A 7781-nucleotide genomic window follows, 5' to 3' on the forward strand; every position below is an offset into this window, starting at 1 on the left:
CAGCTCACACGTCCCGGGGGACAGGCTGGGACATAATGGAAGTTCTGCAGAGAAGCCCAAATGCTGAGGAGAGTTGGACCAGCTGCAAGGACAGTGAGTTCTTAACGCCTGATTCAAGTCCCTCCCCAACTGCACCTCCCTCGGCCACATACCCTTCAACGAGCCGTCACGTCTGCAAGCAGGAGCAAGCCCTGTGGGCACGCTGGCATATTGCTTCCACATAGGGCGACAACGTAACAGCAATGGTTCTCAGGCAGCCCGCTAACTTGCACAACGTGACAGCGGCCACGTCCTCATGCAGAAGTCCCCTCCCCGAAAGTGTGGGGGCTCAGTGTCCAGCCCCACTCTAAAGACTTAACCCAAAGAAATGAAAAGCCCACGTCCACCCAGAAACCTGCACGCAGACGTTCACGGCAGGTTCATGCACTGTCCCCAAATACTGGGAACAACCCGTTGTCCTTCACCTGGTGAGTGGACGAACCAACTGTGACATAACCTCAGAATGGAATGCCGCTCGGCTGGGAAAGGGACAAGCCACTGATACAGACGGCGCCATAAATCCCATATTCATTATCCCCGGTGAAAGAAGCCAAATTCAAGAGGCCACGCACCATGTGAGTCCACCTATGGACATCCTTGGAAAGACAAAGCTACAGAGACAGAAGACAGATGGGTGTGGTCAGGGGCTGGGGTGATGGAGTTGTTCACCGCAAAGGTGGCGAGGGAGGTTCTGGGGGTCAAGTCTGTTCTTCCCGTGGTGGTCACACGGCTGTGCGCCTTTGTCGAAGCTCAGAACTGGACAAAGAGAGAAGTTTCCTGTAAATGAATTATGCCTTGATAACCCTGCCAGAAAAATCCCATAGGCTAAGAACGGCAGAAGAAGCCCTGGTGGCACAACAGTTAAGCGCTCTACCGTTAACCCAAAGGTTGGCAACTTGAAGCCCCCCGGTGGCTATGCGGGAGAAAGACCCGGCAATGTGCTCCATAAAGATGACAGCACTGGGAACCCTATGGGGCAGCTCTACAGTTCTACGTGGGGTCACTGAGTTGGAATCAACTCCACGGCACACACACCACGGCACACAACAAAAATAAGAAGTATGGCAGAGCCAAAGGTTAGAAGGAGCTGGGTCCTTGGTGGAATCTCGCAGAGGCCATACCTGTCCCTCCACGTGGCGAGGCCAGCACAAGCTGGTTTGGGTTACGTGTACTTGAAAATAGTCTCCACCTGGCACAGTATGACACGCTGATGTGGACTCACCGTGACTGCTCATCAGAGATGGCCTTTCAGTCTAGAGCGACTTTTCTACTTTGCCTCTGGATTCATCCACTTCAGTGCTCATGGGCAGCTGCCGGCAGCCACCCTCCTCTTCATCCACCTGCGGCTGAGGAGCACGCAGCCCTGGATACTAACAGACGGGCTCTTCAGAGACAGCAAGGGCTAAATCATCGTCTGTCTTCTCCACCAGCTTCATCCCGTGAGCATTAAACAGCTTGTCTGCAAACATCCCTGTGCCCCCTTGGATGGGAAATCCACTGCGGGGAAAAAGACACCAGTGATTCTGCACCTTTTAGAAAATCATGCCGAACCACTGCAGAAAACAAGCCGTTCGTCAATACTCGCTCACCGTCTCGGTGAGTAACTGTGAGACCCCACAAAAACATCCAAGATAGAGTTGCCTTTCCAGGGGGTCATTCCAGGGAAAGCCTACACCAACAAGTATTCTAATTCTGAATCTCCTGCAGGTTCTACCAATGGAATTCAACAGAAATTCTTAGAAGAGAAATTTGAATTTCACCACAATTATCTCATTGGTTATTGGTCTGTAACTTAAACCATAACGGAAAACAAATTTATCACAATACGCTTCCCTAAAAACTACTCCTCCAAACTGTATCAAGCAGGGTGCTTTCTGTCGCGGAGTCCCTGGGTGGCACAAACGGCCAAGTGCTTAGCTCCTAACTGAAAGGTTGGCACTTTGAACCAGAAGTGTCTTGGAAGAAAGGCCTGGCAATCTGCTTCTGAAAAATCAGCCAATGAAAACCCTATGGAGCACAGTTCTCTCTGAAACACTGTTGCAAGTAACAGAAAACACAACTCAAAAGGACCTGAAATGCAAGGGGTAGGGGAGCATGTATTCACTCAAAAAGTGGCAAGCTGGGGGACAGATACCAAACCCATCGCCTCGAGTCAGTTCCGACTTACAGCAACTCCATGTGACAGAGTAGAGCTGCCCCATAAGGTTTCCAAGGCTGTAATCTTTACAGATTAAATGCTCAGTTGCTAACCGAAAGGTCAGCGTTTCAAACCCACCAGCTGCTCGAGGGAGAAAGATGTGGCAGTCTGCTTCTGCAAAGATTTATAGCTTTGGAAACCGTACGGGGCCATTCTACACTGTCCTGTAGGATTGCTATGAGCCGGAATTGACTTGATGGCAACGGGTTTGGTTTTTTTGATTTACTCCTTATGGAAGCAGACTGTCACATCTTTTCTCTGTGAATCTACTGGTGGGTGCGAACCACTGACCTTTCAGTTAGCAGCAGAGCACTTAACCGCTGTGCCACCAGGGCTCCATAGCATGGTCATATTCAGGATCCAGTCAACGGCATCAGGAATTTACTTTCTCTTTGCTTCTCAGCCTCCGCGTACTTTCTGTTGGCTCCATCCGCAGCAGGTGTGTGCCTCACGGTAGCCAGGTGGCCCACGGGGAGCACCTCCTTGTGCCCTGGGACCAGTGGCAATGTCCATGGTGCTTCATCTGGCCATGGGCCATCCTGAGCCCGTCACTGCGGCCAGGGGGATGAGGTGACACAGGGCAAGCCAGGAAAAGAACCACCTGCGGATCTATGGACTGGGAGAGATCTCTCTAGCTCTCCTTCCAGGCGCCCAGAAGGGTTCACTTCCTGCCACTTCAAAGCTAGTGCGGCTGTGTGCCTTGCTTTGGCCAATGAAATGTGTGTGGGAGTGATGCATTCAGGTCCTGGTACAAGTGTCAAGAGCCAGTGTACAAATGACTGTGTTCCCTCTACTGCCTCAGTGACGTGGAGACTGGAGGGCAGGAGGGCTCCATCAGCCTGGATCTCCCAGCGACTATACTGAGGTGAACCCCAGTGGCAGCCTGAGTTGTACATGCAATGTCAGCAAAAAATAAATAAATCAACTCTTGTAGTACTAAGCCACTGAGGCTTTGGAGCTAGTATTACAATAGTGCATACAAGCCTATACTGACTGACACAGTCAGTAACGGGTAGAATGACAATTAGCAGGGGCTCAAACAAGAGGGAATGAATGTTGAACGAGCAACCAGTCAACGTCCACTACGTAGCACTGAGCTACCGTTGCCACTTTTCCTTTGAGCCCCTAGATCCAGTTGTGCCCGAAGCCAGCTATTTCTAAACTTTTCAGTTGCTTGAGCCAATGAACTTCCTTTTCAGGTCAGTTTGAAATAAGTTATTTTACTTGTGACTAGAGAATGCCGCAGAAACACCGGGCCCACCTGGCCTCCAGACCTCTGTTCTCTGTGTCAGTCCATTCTCCACACGGTTAATCTTCCCAGAGCATGGGTTTGAGCTTAACCTTTTTGTAGGATTTTAGGCATGGATTCCTGCATAGCAATGTCCCAAAAGGCAAGTAACCTGAGTGGGTTTTCTAGGCTGGGCCTTTAAAGATTTGGTCTCCATCCTTCCATAGGGAAAAGTCTGGCTCAGCACTGCCTTTGCTTTACATAGCAGTGCCTTAGACGGGATCTGCGAAGCAGGCCTTACACACTGAGGAGATCCACTGCTAACACCCTCACTCACACCAACATCCTCTCTCACCTGGACAACTGGACCAGCCACTAACTTTGCTTCTCTCCTTTCTCTCTTGCCCCCTAATAATCCACTCTGCAGACATTAGCCAGAGTGATTTTGTAAGATTTAAATCAGGTCGTGTTGTTCCTGGCTTAAAGCCCTCCCATAGCTTACCATCGCTCCTTACTGTGGTGTTATGGAGTGAACGGTATCCCCCCAAAATGTGTATCTGATTCCCAGTATTGTGTGGTTGTCCACCATTTTGTGATCTGATATAATTTTCCTATGTGTTGTAAATCCTAACTCTGTGTTGTTAATGGGGCAGGATTAGAGGCAGTTATGTTAATGAGGCAAGATTCAATTTACAGGATTAGGTTGTATCTTGAGTTTTGAGATATATCTGTTTTGAGATATAAAAGAGAGAATGGAGCCAAGAGAAGAGGGACCTCCTACCACCAAGAAAGAAGAGCCAGGGGTGGAGCACATCCTTTGGGCCCAGGGCACCTGTGCTGAGAAGCTCCTGGACCAGGGAAGATTAATGACAAGGGCCTTCCCTCAGAGCCAACAGAGAGAAAAAGCCTTCCTCTGGAGCTGGCACCCTGAGTTTGGACTTCTAGCTTCCTATACAGTAAGAGAATAAGTTTTTTTCTGTTTGTTAAAGCCATCCACTTGTGGTATTTCTGTTATAGTAGCACTAGATAACTAAAACACATGGGCTACAAAGGTCTACAAAATCCAGCCCCTTCCTCTGGCCTAGTCTGCCCTCATCTCTTATTATTTCTAACTTGTTCACCTTGTTTCAACAACACTAGCGTCAATTCTCTTCTGCACCAAGATCACACTTGCCTCAAGGACTTTCATGTCCTGTTCCCTCTGCCTGAGATTGTCTTCACTTCTCCTAATTATTCAAGTTTTGTTCTGCTGCCACTTCTTAAAAGCAAACTTTTCCAGATTCGTCAACAGACGCCAACAGTAAGATGGCCGGGATGTTGAAATTATCTGACAAGGACCTTAAAGCAGCTATTACGAAAATGCTCAAAAGAAACAAAGGTTAAAGTAGAAAGCAGAAAAGAAATAAAAAACATAAAGAACCAAATGAAAATTTTATAATTAAAAAATACGATAACTAAAATAAAACACTCACTGTTAACTAGAAGATAGGTCAATGGGAATTAACCAGTCTCAACAACACAGAGGGAAGATTGAAAGAAACAAAAAGACAAAGTCTCGAGGATCTGGGGACAACCACAAAAGGTCTAACATTTAAGCCCTCAGTGTCCCAGAAGGGAAGATGAGAGAGTATGAGGCTAGAAAAATATTTAAAGACATAATGGCTATAAAATTTTCAAGTTTTGTGAAAGACTTAAACTCAGGCTCAAGAGTCTGAGCAAACCCCAAATGAAGAAACCTGAAGAAGTCCATGCCCAGACACATCATAATCAAACTGCTGAAAACTCAAGGCAAAGAAAAAATCTTGAAAGCAATCAGGGGAAAAATGACACATTATCTGTAGGGAAACAATGATTCGAAATGACCAACGATTTCTCATCAGAAACCATGGAGGCAAGAAGAAGAACAGGTGAAAGAAAAAGAACCATCAACCCGGAATTCTATATTCAGCGAGAATATCCTTCAGAAATGATGATGAAATAAAGACGTTCTCAGATGAAGGAAAGCAAAGAGAAGTCATATCCAGCAGACCTGTTCTGAAAGAATTGCTAACAGAAGTTCCTTAGACAGGAGGGAAATGATATCAGAAGGAAACCTGAAACATCAGAAATGAGGGAAGAGCAACAGGAAAGGTAAATATTTGGGCAAATATAGTAGGCCATTCTTCTCTGGAATTCTTTTAAACATGTTTGACAGTTGAAAGCAAAAAATACAACATTGTCTGATTGCATTTTTCACGTATGTAAATGCAATATATGACAGCTATAGCATAAAGGGAGAAGGGTGATGGTACCTATAGAGTGGCAAGGTTACAACATTCAAATTAAAGTAGTAAAACTTTGATTGTAAGTAACTGTGAAAAGTTAAGAATGTATTCTGTAATTCCTAGAGCAACCACTAAAAAATCAAATAAAGAGATATAGTCAAAATCAATATGATAAATTAAAACGATACGCTAAAAAATGCTCCAATAAACTAAAATAAGTCGGGAAAGGGGAAAGAGGGGAACAAAAGACAGATGTAACAAATAGAAAATTTTTAAATGGTAGATCTAAATTCAAACTTATCAATAACTAAAAGACAAATGGTATAAACACACCAATTAAAAGACAGAGATTGTCAGATCAGATTTTATAAGATGACTCAAGTATCCTTAAATTACCTGAGAAGTTAACTTCAAATGACATAGGCAAGTTAAAAGTAAGAGAATGGTAAAAGACTTACCATGCAAACACTAATCAAAAGAAAGCTGGATGGCTGTATTAATATTGGTTAAGGTAGACTTCAGAACAAAGAAAAATACTAAAGATAAAGGATAATACATATATAAATGAGTCAATTCACCAAGAAGACATAACAATACTAAACTTGTATGCACCTAACTATAAAGCTTCAAAATACATGCAGCAAAAACAAATCCACAGTTACAGTCGGATACGTCAACGCTCCCCTCTCAGTAAGAGATAGAACTAAGAGACAGAAAATTAGCAAGGATATAGAAGAAGTGAACAACACAATCAACCATCTGGATCTAATTGACATTTATGGAACACTCCACCCAACAACAGCAGAATATGCGTACTTCTCAAGTGCAGATGAAACATTCACCAAGATAAGCCTTATCCTTGGTTGAAACACAGTTTTATCCAACTGAAAAGACATGAAATCACACAAACTATGTTCTCTGGACATAATGAAATTAAACTAGAAAACAAAAGGAAAATTACCTGAAAATTAAAAAACACACTCCTAAATAATCTATGGATAAAAGAGTGACTCTGAATGGAAATTAGCAAATATCTTGAACTAAATGAAAATACAACCTATCAATATTTGTGGGGTACAGCTAAAGCAGTGCTTAGAGGGAGATTTATAGCACCGAATACTTAGAAGAGAGGTCTCAAATCAGTATCTAAGCCTGTATGTTAAGAAATGAGAAAAGGAAGAGCAAGACAAACCCAAATCAAGCAGAAAGAAGGAAGGAAGTTTTGCAAAGTAATTATATGCTGCCAAAGCTTTCTGAGAAGGAAATTTTTGCAGAAATGAAAGCATCTCAGCAACTTCTCTGCTCAGAAATCTTCAGTGACATATAATTACTCGCCAGAAAAAGGAACGATTCCTAGTGTGTCCCACGCCATTATAGTTCCACACCGCTTCCCGATATTACCCTCTTCCCCTTCCTGTTTTTCCAGCCAGAGTAATCCAACTACCACCTGTCCATGCTCCCTTGCCCCTCCTTGACTCCTTTGTTCATACGATTGCACTTGGATTTTCGTTGTCCATCTTCATTCTAAACACAAATCCTCCCCAACCATAGGCCGATATACTTCCATCCTCAGTCCTGCATGTTGAAAACTCACTATTAAAGATGCTGTTTTAAACGTCTCACTGCCTTATGCTATCTAATATTCCCAGTAATCCCATGAGGTAGACAGTAGTCATTTCTATGTTTTTTAAGTAAGGAAACAGAGGTACAGACCTGTTAAAGAACTACACAAAGATCACACAAGAAATAAAAAGGGGGACGGACATCAGGCCCAGGCAGCCTGTCTCCTGAACTGGTGCCCGAGCACTTCACGGTTTCACCTCCGTCATCAGTCTTGGGGCAGGTATTAAATTCTGCCTCGAATTTTGAGTCTTTCTGTCCTTGTGTCCATTGGCAGATTGTTGTTGCCAGAGGACAAAGGCCAGGTCGCATCCCACTTTCTGTTGAACCACATCCGGGCTGAACGCGTTTGTGGGAAGGAGGAAAGGACACCAAGGCCGCAAGCGTTGGAATCCCACGTGGTGCTGACCTCACCCAATAAAAAAAAAAAAAT

Source organism: Elephas maximus, chromosome 22, assembly GCF_024166365.1.
Source record: "Elephas maximus indicus isolate mEleMax1 chromosome 22, mEleMax1 primary haplotype, whole genome shotgun sequence".
Taxonomy (NCBI): Eukaryota; Metazoa; Chordata; class Mammalia; order Proboscidea; family Elephantidae; genus Elephas; species Elephas maximus.